General features: G+C 55.2%; 1 pseudogene; it reads right to left on the reverse strand.

The window, feature by feature from the left end:
- Positions 1-1,070: 1,070 nt before the first annotated feature.
- Positions 1,071-12,795, reverse strand: LOC101972661 (protein spire homolog 2-like; annotated as a pseudogene).
- Positions 12,796-13,838: the final 1,043 nt, after the last annotated feature.

Consider the following 13,838-nt stretch of genomic DNA (forward strand, 5'->3'; position numbering starts at 1 on the left):
GTCTCACCCTCCAGTTTTAATGGCATTTCTTGCAGCTTCCCTGGAAAATTGGTGTTTGTTGTTGAAATACATAAAGGTCAACCGGGACACAGTGCTGGAGGGAGCTCTGTCACGTGGGGTGAGTCAGGGTCTGAAGGAAAAAACACAAACTGGGCTGCTACCCCATATATCTTTTCCATTTGAGCATAGCAACTTGATTCTGAGCATCACACCAAATCCTCTCCCCACAACAACATGCCTTTATTATTTAGGGTCTGCTGGCTGCACCTTGTCAGTCACATGTCATCTGGAAGCCAATGACAGAAGCATAGGGGCCCACCACAGATGTTGGTCACACACCTGCACTCCATTGCTCCAGGCCCAGTTCCCTACTGGCTCCTACTCACTAGCATCTCTGTTCTTCACCATGGTCAGGAATTCCACTCAGTCAAAAACGGCACTTGCTATTTATGTTTAATTTAAATAGAACTCAAAATTCCATTCCTCAGCCTACTTTTCCCCAAGACTACCATCTTCTGGTCTTTAGTCACAGGGAGGAGCATGGAGGGAGGAGGAGAGACCCTCACATGTGTCCTCCCGGCCTCGAGAATCCAAGGAGATGCTGCTTCAGTACATACGTGCAGGTCTACAGGAAGGCTGGCGTTGCTACTGAGAAGAAAGTCCCACAGAGTTCCTAGGCCACCAGGAGGTTCCAGGGCTAACCCACCTGCCCACAGAGCCACCACAAGCAGGTCACAGGCAGACTCCTGCCCAGAGGGCCCCTGTGTGTCTGGCTAAGAGCCCGGTTAGCTTCCCACAACACATGAAGGAAATCGATGCCCAAGAGACAAGTCCCTATTTCCACTGAAGCTCCTGCCTGCTCTGCCCAGGAAGCCCACTGTGGGAATCCATGGGGGGAGGCTGAGTCCCACAAATCCACCCCTAACAGATGCAAAGGAAAAATACCTCCTCAATGGCACTGACAAAGCTCAAGGACTCAACATCCACGGCAGGTGACAGAACATCCCACCATCACGTGGGTTGCCCAACGTAGGCCCACTCCTCTTCCTCCTTGTTAATTGGTAGCCAGGTGCACTGAAGGCTCACCTCTTGCAGAAGAGACAGGTGGGCGGCCAGGAGAAGAGTGGGAACTTGGCTCGGCAGCAGCAGCAGATCTGTGAGGGAAGGCATGCTGGGGCTCAGCTGTGTTCACGGCCCACCAAGGTCCTGCCCACACTGGCCTGCCCCTGACCTCCCATCAGGAGAGATCCACCTTTAGCTGTCCCCTGGCCCTACCTTCCCCTTCTTCAGGCTGCTGAAGAGCTCCTAGTCCTGGGCGAACTTCTCCATCTCGGCCTTCACCAGCACGTGACGCACACCCACCACCTCCTCCACAGTCAGGGCCAGGCTCTCCACGGGGTGGTGGAACTCCTGCACAGAGGGTTCTGCTCAATGCAGCCCAAGAGCAGGGCCCCACCAGCTGCATCCCTTCCCTGGGGCCAAGCACTCTGTGGCTTTCTGAAGTCAGACAGCTCCCGCCTTCTCTGAGGAGGCTTTGCTGCAGCAAGACTCCCCTGCTGGCTCTCCAGCTCCCGGTCCCCACCCTTGGCTGCCCGTGCTCCCCAGCTCCCCAGTTGCCTGAAAACACACACCCTGGGCTGATCCACACCACCAGAAGACAGGCTGTGGTGCACGCCTATCATCCCAGAGACTTGGGCAGGAGGATTGCAAGTTCAAAGCCAGCCTCAGGCAGAGAGAGGCGCTAAGCAACTCAGCCCTATCTCTAAATAAAATACAAAGTAGGGCTGAGAATGTGACTCAGTGGTCCAGTGCCCCTAAATTCAACCCCAGGTACCCCTCTGCCCCCAAAAGACTGCCAGAGTCCATTTCAAATCTTCCCTTGGAAGTCTTCATACTGAGCTCTCTTTCCTCTCTACTGACCACGCAGTAGGTGCCCTGTCCATCCAGCATGGCACAGAGTCAGCCTGGTGCTACCTCCCAGTGCTCAGCATGGAATTCGTTGTGAACCTCACTGAGCTTCACTCCTCTGTCCATGGGGTGGATTTCAGCTCCTTTGAGGTAATATATATAAAGCCCATAGCCCGGTGCTGGGCACACAGAGCTCAAAAGGCCAGCTATGTTCCCAGGGCCCAGCCTGTGAGTGCCAGAGACAGAGCTGGGAGGGCGTCCTGTCTGGGTCTTCAGCAGGCAATCCGTATGGGGCTTCGTGGCAGGGGAGGGGATCTGGACCCTGCTTTCCTCTCCACTTGGCCTAGAGCCTCTGGCTTTGGGTCCAGGCTCTGTGCCCATTGCCATGGCCAGGAGTTCTGCTGTCAGGTCAACCATGGCCTGCAGGCAGGGGAGGCACCGTGTGTGCCAGAGCAAGCCTGGCAGCCACCATCTCTGATTTTGATAGTCAAACTTTTGAGAAGCAGTTCCAGAATGTTAAAGCTGAATTTTAAAACATGTCTCTGATTCCTGGACCCAGAAGTGTTTCTCAATTCTTCTCCCCTTGGGAACAGGCTGGATCTGGTGACTCACGTGCAATTAATAGTGGAAGCATGGCTGAGACCTGATTGTCAAATACACTGCAGCTTTCACCTGGCCCTCTCCTGGTCCACTTGCTTGGGGGACGCAGCCACCATGTGGTGAGGATGTTCAGTGGTCCCCAAGGCTCTGAGTGGCATACCCCTAGCATGAGAGAAGCTGTCTGGGCAGCAGCTCCTGCAGCCCCCAGACAGCCTTCAAATGACACTGCAGCCCCTGCTGATAACCCAACTGCAAGCTTGGAAGACACAGCCAGGGCCCTGCTGGGCTGCTTCAGGATCTGACATTCAGAAGCTTTAAGGAATAACAAATATTGATTTTTTTCTTTTTTTTTTTGGAGGGGGGGTGTACTAGGGATTGAACCCAGGAATGCTCTACCACTGAACTACATCCTAGCCCTTTTTTAAATTTTTATTTTTACTTTTGGTGGGGATACCAGGGATTTAACTCAGGGGCACTGGACCACTGAGCCACATCCCCAGTCCTATTTTGTATTTTATTTAGAGACAGGGTCTCACTGAGTTGCTTAGGGCCTCACCATTGCTGAGGATGGCTTTGAGTTCACGATCCTTCTGTCTCAGCCTCCCTAGTTGCTGGGATTACAGGTATGACTGTGCCTTTTTTTAAATTATATATATATATATGGAATTGAAACCAGATATGCTTAACCACTGAGTCACATACCCAGCTCTTTTTATGTTTTACTTTGAGACAAGGTCTTGCTAAGATGCTTATGGCCTCACTAAATTGCTGAGGCTGTCCCTGAAATTGTGAACCTCTTGTCTCAGCCTTCTGAGTTGATGGGATTACAGGTATGTGCACTTCATCTAGGCTGGCCTTGAACTGTGGTCCTCCTGTCTCACCTGGGATTAAAGGTGTAGCCCTCACACTTGACAATAAATGTTAATTTTTTATACATTTATTTTGTTTATTTGTTTTTATGTGGTGCTGAGGATTGAACCCAGGGCCTCACATGTGCTAGACAAGCTCTCTACCGCTGAGCCACAACCCAGCCCATAATTTTTTTTAAATATTCATTTTTTAGTTGTAGGTAGACAAACAATCTTTATTTCATTTTTCTGTGGCACTGAGGATCAAACCCAGTGCCTTATGTGTGCTAGACAAGTACTCTACCACTGAGCCACAACCCCAGCCCCTAAATGTTAATTTTTAAAAAGCCAAATGGGGATAACTGTTTGGGGAGTAGGGTACTAGAGATCGAACCCAGGGTCTTGCACATGCTAAGTCACACCTACCTGTTTATTGATTTATTTGTTTGTTTATTTTTAAAAATTTTGGTACCAGGAATTGAACCCAACTCTCTTAGCCTCCCTAGTTGAGGGAATCACATTCCCAGCCCTTTTTACTTTTTATTTTGAGACAGGGTCTCACTAAGTTGCTAAGACTGGCTTTGACTTGAAATCCTCCTGTCTCAGCCTCCCATGGCTGGGGTTACGGGCCTGTGCAGCTTGAGAAGGAATGTTAATGCAGGAACAGTAACTAACCCTGAAGGGACAAGGGTCACCGTCCAGTTAAAATCAACAGCACTGCCTTTCTTTCACACAGAACACTTTTCAAAGCATTCCCACACCTATTCTCAGAGGGGTGTCTTGCTGCCGACCACACCCAGCACCCCTCCACCTGCCTGAGTGCCTCTGAAGCTCCATTCATTCCTGTCACCTCGCTTGATAGAATCATATGTTGACAAGTCTGGGGCAGGGTCTCAGAACAGGGGTAGGCAGAATCTCTGCACCACCCTGCATCAGACTAGGTCTCTGCTGATAGACCAGGGAAATCTTGGCCAGGTTAGGGTCTCATGTCTCAGCATGTAGGTTACGCAGAAGGCCCAGGATGCAGCCTTCAGGACTCACAGCTGCCTCAACTCACACACTCCTTGGCGTCACAGTGCCAATATGCCCCAGCAGGGGGCAGCAAAGACCAATGTCCCAGACAGCACCAGCAGCACAACCCGAGGCTTCGAGGATAAGGCCAGACCCAGCCAGACCCCAGGAATGGAGCCTGGGTCTCCCTAGCACCAGCTGGTGTTCAGACATCATAAAGATTCACTCAAGAGGTCCCCACAGGACCATCACTCAACAACCACAGGCGCCTGGCATCTGGTGCAGAAGCTTTAAGTCTGTCTGCTGAGCTCAGGCTGCTGAGCTGGGGGGAGATGGGATCCGGCTGGGATTGGACACTCACAGGACAGGAACCTGAAAGAACACAGGCCTGTGAAGGTCACCTGGCGGAGTGCTGGTTGGAGGGCTGTGGGTGAAGGGGGTGGTGTGTGCCTCTGTGGGCTAGGATGATCAAGTTGAGTCAAGTAGAAAGCATGTCCCTGGTGTGGGGACCTGTACCAGGGTCCATGCTCTTCAGAGGCCACATGGGACCCTGAAGGGTCTTTCTACTGAGCCCCATGACAAGACAGCATTAAGCCCCCACGGAGCGGCAGGCAGTCTGAGCACTGGCAGGCACACACCAGGAGGGTCCCCTGCCCACATGTATGCTGGAGGCTCCAGGGCAGGGGAAAAGGGATAGCTGGCCCAGGGAGAGACCTGGGCAGCACACGGTGTAAAAAGGCCTGGCCCAGCCTCCTACCCGGAAAGAGAATCATCAGGACCAATGGGTTGTCCCAAGAGTGGCCAGAAGGCTGCAGGGCTGCTCAAGGGACCATGCAGGCCACCAAGTGGCCGGCCATCCCTGGGGGCTGACAACCCACTACCTGACAGCTCGCAGAAGAACTAACCCTGCCTGGCCGCAAGCACCAGCCGATGCTCTGTGTACTCCAGCGGGAAAGGAACCTGTGGAACGGCCCACATGCCTACGAGGGACTCCTGCTTCTGTCCACAGAGAGGACTGTGAGCTGGCTGGTGTCTGGCCAGGCAGCTTCCCTGCTGTGTGTCAGCTGCCTTGAGATACAGTGAGGCTGGAGAATCGAGTTCTTGAGGAAATGTTTTATAGTAAATGAAAATGTCCTCAAGTGGGAAAGTGGGTATCAGTGGGAGACTGAAGGTCTTATTGCAAGCAGCAGCTCCTGTACCCCCGGGAGCTGCCTGCTCAGGAGGGCCTGAGCCTGAGCTGCCCTGGGCAGATCTGAAGGGAAGGTCAGGCAGGAGGTGGGAGCAGCACTTGTCCTGGTCTCAGGTGCTGGGTTTCCAGGTGTGCACGCTGCCTGCTCGGGGCTGGGGTGGCTCCGTCCCTCCTGGGGGCTGTGTGGCTAGCTGCAGGCCAGAGGCCATTTCACTCCGGAGTTGGGCCAGGTCATGCTCCGAAAAAGAGTGGTCCCGTTTTAGCACCACCTCCCCACAGGGAGACTCTTCTTCCTGAAGACACGTCAGATAAAGCTCTGCCCTGGCCACGATGCTCCCAGTGCCCTGCCCATCCCTGACCGAGGCACTGGACCCAGGGGTGCTACGAGGTCCACAGACACCCTAGGCTGCCCTCTGCCCACTGCTGGGCTTCCCATCTACTAGAAAGTTCATAGCAACTGCCTTAAAAACCCAACCCTCCCCTGAGGTCTTTGGAAAGTCCTAGAGAGATGTACAGAAAAAAGCTGAGTCCACCAAGAGGACCACCACAGGAGTCATCTCCTGTCCTCTTGGGAAGGGGAGGGCTGTGGTCAGAGGGCAGCAAGAGTTACAGCTTTTCTTATCAACCAGGGACTGATTAGCCTACTGGCCCCAGATGATGGGTCAGATCTATTCTCAGCTTTTTTTTGCTGTGGGAAGAAGTGGTCCCAGGCCACTGTCCCAGCATCCCAAAGCTACTTCTGAGCTGACAAGATGGGATAAGGGCTCTAAGCCCCCCTGCCACAACTGGCCAGTAGCCCTGGCAGTGGATGCCCCACCCAGCTGAGCACTGTGGCCCCCTCTGGTCCTCAGGAATCTCTGTGGGCTCTGACCTCAGATGTGGTCATCTCCTCAATCTCAGCCAAGGTGGGTGCCTTGAGCAGGACTCGGGGTCACGAGCGCTGCACACTGCTCCCAGCATTGGGAATGCACAGGTTGATGCAGGAAGTGGACTTGACATCGCCAGAACAGACACTGAGGATACAGGGCAGAGAGCCAAACCCTGGGAGGAAGGAGGCCAGGCAGGTGGGACGTGAGTGGGGAGGAGGCGCAGAGGACCCGTGCGGCCAGCCTGGTAGACAGGGTTTGACTTAGTTCCCTACTTTACAGAATGGGAGCCTGAGGGCTCGTCAGTCACTAACAAATTGGACACCCAACCCGAGGGGCAATGCAGGCTAGCCTCTCAGAGACAGAGTACAAGGACTGCAGATGGTCTCCACTCTGACCGGGAGGATCAGGTCTCAGACATCTGAATAAATGCCTGATTTTCCCAGACCCCAAAACTTCGGTTTTATTTTGTTTTCTGCCTAATTGTTGAAATTTATCATAGCAAAAAGTACAAAGTCAGGTCAAAATCCAGAGTAAAGTCAGGGCACCTTGAACTTCACAAGGCCAGACTACAAACTGGGATCTCCTCTGCCCAGGAGCTTGTGGAGCCGACACTGACTCCTGATTTGTGGTGTAACCAGGGGAAGTGGGGGACTTCATCCAGGGCCACCTGGGGTCTCTTCTCTCATCACCCCTCCTCTTGCTCACCACGGGTGCCCAAGCACTGGTCCCCCATAGGGCGCAGCCTCCGCTCCTGCTTGATCTCTTCCAGTGTCCTCCAGGGTCCTCTGCTTCTGTGGCAAGGGGCACAGCCTTCTCTCCGAGACCTGCAAAGAGGATGAAGCATGAGGTAGGAGGGACTTAGACAGTGACAGGGGACGCTCAGGAGTGGGGAGATACTCAAGGTTCACAGGACACAGGGCGCTAACTCTTGGCTCTCCAGGAAGGAGTGCTACCCAAAAGAGCTCTGCCTGACACAGGCATGGGGGGAGGTGACCAGCACCATCCTTCTAGAAAGACGGAGGCCTGGGGCCCATGCCCAACCTTCCAGCCAGGAGACAGGGTGCAGAGCCCACCCCATAGTTCGGCAAAAGTATGCTCAGGCCCCCCTTGCAGGTGAGACACAGGACAGCACCAGGGCTGAAATGCCCTGCAAGAGGCACAGCATGGGCACTTGCTTCAGCGGGGGCCGGAAGCAGATGAAGTTCAGGATAAGCTCATGTGCATCCTTCTTCACTCGTGGGGGGATGTCCCCATCGACCTGCCGCAAAGAAGCCCCAGCTCAGACCGGGGCTGACCTGAGTTCATAGGGGTTGTCTGATGGTGACTGGGAGGGCTCACTCAGCCCCTGATACAGCCTGGCCTTCATTTCTGACCTGCCTCTGATGGCATCGGCTCCCTGGGACCAAGCTGTCTCTATGACAGGTACACGGCAGGTAGTCAGCTACCACCTCCAGTACTCACACCTCTAAGCCCAGCCATTTGTTCTCTCTCTACCTTGGATTCTTCTAGAAAGGAGCTTGCTAGTACCTACCTCAAAGGGTTTTCATGGGAATGAATGAACCTGTTCATTTAAAATTCTAAGAGTAGCTGGGAGCTGTGATACACGCCTGTAATTCCAGCAGCTAGGGAGGCTGAAACAGGAGGATCACAAGTTCAAAGCCAGCCCTGCAACTTAGTGAGGCCCTAAGCAACGTAGCAGGACTCTCAAAATAAATGAATGAATTAATGAATAAATAAATAAATAAATAAATAAAAGGTGCTGGGTATGTGGCTCAGCAGTAAAATTAATGATAATCATAAAATTCCAAGAGTGGCATCAGCCCACGCAAGGGGTGCTGGTTGCTCCTTAGGTGGAATAGCCCTGCAGCCTCAGTTCCAGGCCTCCCGGGCGATCTCCGTATTCCCCATCTTATTTGTCAAACTGTGTCCCCAACACAACATTGAGCTGTGGGGCCTGAGGGCCACACCTGCCTTATTCATGATCTGTGTGTAGTAAGGGGCTCAGTGTTCAGCCTAAGGAGCCAGGGCCTCCAGCAGAGGCTGGAAGGAGCTCAGCGCTCACCATGACCTTGCGTAGCTGGTAGTTCCTGGCGCGGATGTCCTGCATCAGCATCTCGAAGGGGGTGAGCTGGAACCTGGTGGGCAGGGGCTTGAACTCTTGCTCCTGCACCTTCTTGAGCTTCACCCCATGGCACAGCTTCCGCATGAGCTGGATCCACAGCCGGGCCTGCCCCAGAGACAGACAGGGCCCTCAGCCTGTGCAGCCTCCCGGCACAGCCCTGGGGTGACTCTCCTGTCTTACCCAGTCTGTGTGTCCCAGGTTGTCCAGCTTCGCCAGCGGCTTCTTCACCTGAGGCTCATCCTCCCCCAGCTTCTGCAGCATCTGAGACCACACATCTGGTTAGTCCAGAGAAGGTGGGAGGTGGCAGACATGGGACATGGGCTTCCTCACCACATGGCTACTGCTAACCAGCTGAAAGGGGACCTGTGGAGTCCTGACCCAGGCTGTGGCACTCAGGAAAATGTCTGGGAGAACCACGCTCTCCACCTCGGAACCAGAAAGGTACCTGTTCGTCAGCTCTAGGTGGCTCCTTCTGGGTAGGGGCTGGTGAGAATCTAGTACCCATGTGGCACCTCATCCCATCTCATCCACATACCCCAGGGAGGTGTGGCAGGGGTGAGAGCCCGGATCTCAGTGCACACAACACCTCCTCAGGGGTACCTTGGCCAGCTATGGCCCACACATTCTCCTGAGACATTCAGAGCTGCTCCTCCACCACGATCCCCACAGGAGGCCACATGGAACCCAGCACCTCAGAACCTGCAGCTGGACCTGCCGCAACATGGCACAGGCTAGGTCCTCAAACTGTTTGAGCAGATGGTGGTGGGTGCAGGCCAGTGTGGTTGCCAGCAGGTACCGGGGTGGGGAATCATTCCCAAACCAAGAAAAATACCAACATCATGGTGAGGGCCAGGAAACATCCTGGCATTAGGGACTGTCAGGTTACTGTTCTGGGCTGAGAATTTTGGGAAGGCTGCTGGACTAGCTGCCTCAGTTGCCCTGCATCTCAGTGGCAGCCTGACTGCTCTGACTCCCCTGTCCTGGAGAAGCATCTGCCCTTCAGCCCACAGCCACTCTTGACCAAGACAGAACTGGTTACCCTGGCTGCACTCCAAACTACTTGCCAAATGGCTCTGAGACACTCTAGGAAGTACTGCCAGCTCAGAGAAGCACAAGGCATGCCATGCTAATAGCAGTCCCCAGGTGGGACCTGGCCAGCCCAGTGGCACAGGGCAGGAGGGTGGCTCTCCCATCCTGAGCAGGCGGCTTCTCTCCAAAATGCCCGCCTAGACTAGCACAGCTGCACCCCACCGAGGGACCTGTCTCTGTGCCCCCTACCACCAGTTCCCTGAACTTCAGGCCAATGGCTAGACGTCCAGAGCTGTGTGTTCCTGCTGAAACAGGAGCCTTGCTGTCTGGGTGAGAAACTGAGCAACAAGACACAGGCTAAGTTCAAGGAAGGAGGAAAGCATCAGGACCACCAACTGTCTGTGGAGTCAAGGGAGAACACCCCTAGGATGTCAAGGAAGAGCTGGAGAGAAGGTGGGATGACCACAGGAACCGGGCACAGGCTGGTAACCTCCCCATCTCGGCATGTGAGAGCTGCAGGGGAGGCTGGCAGCTCCAGCCTTTTCTTAGTACCCAAGGGTCAGTGAAGCTGCCAAGAACCCCTCTGTATTAGAAGGAAAGAGCACCCAAAAAGGTGAGGTTGGAGTCAGGGACCATACCAGGTAACTCCCAAAATACCTTCCAACACCTAAGCAAAGGAGTGCAGCCAATCTCTCTGACCTCTCCAGGTACCCCTCTCTCCTCTGTGGAAAGCTGATGGGCCCAGGGTCCCTGCACTTAGGACACTGCCAAACAAACCCATCAGCTGCCTTTGAACAGCACCAACTCCTCCAGGAGGGGCTGAGAGCTGGGAGAGCAGATTGCACACCATCCCTGAGGTCCAGGGGGATCAGGACAGCCCCAAAGGAGAACCATGGCTTGGGAGCCCAGGGAGACCAGCCCTGCCCTATACTGGCTCTGCAGCTCCCGGCAAGGATCCAGCCTCCCAGAGCCTACATCTGCCCACCTGCAAAATGGGCCCAACCTTAAAGGGGTACCTGGAGAGCAAGGCCAGGCACAGCACATACCCACAGGTACCCCCACGGAACTGCCCACCCACCCCACTTGAAGGATCTGTGTGGTTCTGAGAGGTGGGAAGGGGCTGCCATTGGCACTGTCTTCAGAAGAAACTGGGACCTGGGGAGCAGGTGGGGGCAGCAAGCAGGACTCCCTCACAGAATCATGACAGCTGGCTTAAGGCAGCAGGAACGAGGCTCGGGCAGAGGCTAGGAGCCCGTTGCTGCCTCCCTAGGCCTTGGTTCCCTTCTCCAAAAACCTGGCCAAAACATATGAGGCTTCAGCACACAGCCCAGAGCAGCTGGGACACTCCTACCCGAGGGGCAAGGTACCCACTAGTAACCCCCCAGATCCCTTCGGGTCTGGCCATCCGTGGGCCCCACCTTCAGCACTGTGTTCCCAAGCTCACCTCCTTGGCCTCCCGCACCCTGGCTAGGAAGGCCTGGAGCTCCAGCGTCTCCACAAAAAGTGCGCGGCACACAGCCTGGTAGTGGGCCTGCGCACCCCGAGGGTCGGTCAGCCGCGCCGCGCACAGCCGCATGGCCTGGGAGAAGGTGCGCAGGGCCCGGGGGCCACTGTCTGCAACCTCCTCCTCCTCCTCTGGACCCCCGTAGCCCTCAGTCGCTGTTGGCCATGAGGTCGATGAGCCGCTCCAGCTGTGGGCTGAGCTCGAGCTCCTGGCTCTCCTCCAGGCCCCAGTCCAGTGCGCGGTAGATGGAAAAGCCCAGCAACTGCACCATCTGCAGGACAAAGAGGGGTTGGCAGCAGGCGGCAGGGAACAGTGCAGGGCGCCTCAGAGCTGGGCAGGCTGCCAGCCCCTTCACAGGCGGGGAGTGGCCAGGCCCAGTGAGAGGCCAGGAGGCAGGAGCCAACGGTCCACTGAGGGGATACACCAGGTACAACACGGTGAGGTGCGTGACTGCCAGCGGCACACACCTTGCAGAACAGCTTGGCCCCTCGCAATCCAACAGACGTGGGACCAGTGCTTCAGCAGCTCTCTCCAAGTGCTGAACTGACGGTCCTGAGGGTGGCCACTGGAACGTTCTCCAGCTGAGAGTGAGACCGCAATCGGGACACTCACAGGGAATGCTACCACACAGCAAAGAGGAACCAACACGCAGGCCCACGTGCTGATACAAGGAACAGGATTGGCAGAGAGCCTTCAGGACACACCGTCCCTTCCAGGAGCCTCTGGGAGCTGAGCTTGATCAGATGCAGAGGGTCAGGGGCTCCCCACAGGCATCCTCACTGGCGTCCCACTGAGAGGGGTGGACCTTCCAGAGGTTCCACTGCAAGGTCTTCTGCTGGGGTGTGCCCTCGGAGGGAGAGTGCAGTCCAGCCTTTCCCTCCTCTGCCCTGTGCTCCCACCATGAAGTCCTGAGCCACACCGGCCCAAAGCCGCAGGGCCAACTGCCATGGACAGAAACTTGGACACTGTGAGCCAAGATGAACCTTTCCAGGTACTTGAGTCTCAGAGGCCGAAAGCTGGCTGACCCCAAGCCAGACATGGTGAAGTCTGACCTAAAAAGTCATCACACTGGAGTGGGTGGTGGGTGAGATGAGGGGATCACCAGGCAGGGTGGGTGGGACCCAGTGCCGTGGCGCCCAGTGAACCAGGCACCCCGGGCTGTTCTACCTGCTTTGGATAAGCTCGAGGCTCTCCGAATTCTTCACCTGTTGGTTCGGTTTGGTTTGTGGCACTGGGTCTGAACCCAGGCCTCCAGCATGCTAGGCCAGCACTCCACCTCAGCTATACCCCTGCCCACAGGAAGTGTTTGTTGTTTGTTTGTTTGTTTGTTTTTTAAGCTCATTTTTAATATCCGAGAGGTCTCTTGGTGGGGGCCTCTGGGCTCAGTGCCTCTCGGCAGGAAACCCTGTTTCCACAGTCTGCCTTTAGGGGCCTGGGGACCAGAGGTCTGTGGAGGGGGAGCGGGTCCTGACACCACTGCACGGGGACTGCCCTGCCCTGCACAAGATCCTTGCTCAGCATCTGGAAGGCCATCCTCAGTGATGGCAGCCATTTTAAGAGAAAAGTTTTGCTTTCCTGCCCCAGGACCTTCCTGAGAAAGGCTCACCACTTCTCACACCAACCCTCATGCCAACACTCATCAGGTCCACCCGGATCTGGTTCCCGAGCCTTCCCCCTGAAAGTCCCAGGACCCCAGCCCGTTTGCCCTCCCCCATCGAGATGGCCGTTATCTGTCAGCTCTGACAAGTGAACTCTCGTGTCTCCCGGCCTGGCTCCGACTTTCATCCCTGGCTTACCCTCTCTCCTCCCCTCGCCCTGGCCCACGGGTTCCCTTGGAGGGCTGGGTGTGCTCCCAGCACTGTGACAGGCCACAGCTCTGCTGAATGCAGTGGACAGCAGGGCCACCCCAGCCTCAGCCTCAAGATGGCCTACCTTCTCCCCTGGATGCATCACTTCCCCAGGGAGCCCCTGTCTGACTCCTGCTGAAACTCGCTTCCATCAGGTAAGTGAAGAAACCCATGGTCCCAAGTCTAGCTCCCCCTTCCCTCTGGCGACTCCTCAGACCTTTCTCCAAAGACGATCTTCTCTTTGACATCTCCTGGTGACCTGCACGGGATCTTCAGAGGTACTGACTTTACAGATATCTGGCCCACTGGTGATTTGGGGTGGGTGGGGAGGACTGGCAAATCATCCCAGTTCCATGTTCAGAAGATGGCAAGAGTCCCATAATTGAGGCCAGCGTCTGCCTCTTTCAGAAGAGTGAAGGAGGAGACTTCTGATCCCTGACTAGGCATGGCCATCACCCCTTGCCAGCCTGAAGCAGCCACAGAAGACCGATGTTTAGCCAGGCTCGGTGCACATATTTGAATCCCAGCAGCTAGGAGGCTGAGGCAGGAGGATCACAAGTTCAAGGCCAGCCTCAGCAATGTAGTGAGACCCTGTCTCAAAATGAAAAAAAAAAAAAATAGGCTGGGGGTGTAGCCAGTGGTGAAGTGCCCTTAGGTCAGATCTCCAGTGCCAGTGTAGAGGAAGAAAGATCATCACCTCTCACAGCCCTTAAGACTAAGGGTGCAAAGTTTCTGGGGGAATAAGATAAAAATTTAGGATAAAAAAGATATCTACTAAGTCTCAAAGGAACCGCCCAGGAGCCAGGAGAAGCAGGGACCAGAGCTATTAAGTCTTGAGCCACACACCCTTGGAGCATGCCCTGTGGAAGGAGGAAGCTCAGAGCTCCACCCTGGGCCACCTGCAGTCCAGC

Source organism: Ictidomys tridecemlineatus, chromosome 16, assembly GCF_052094955.1.
Source record: "Ictidomys tridecemlineatus isolate mIctTri1 chromosome 16, mIctTri1.hap1, whole genome shotgun sequence".
Lineage (NCBI taxonomy): Eukaryota > Metazoa > Chordata > Mammalia > Rodentia > Sciuridae > Ictidomys > Ictidomys tridecemlineatus.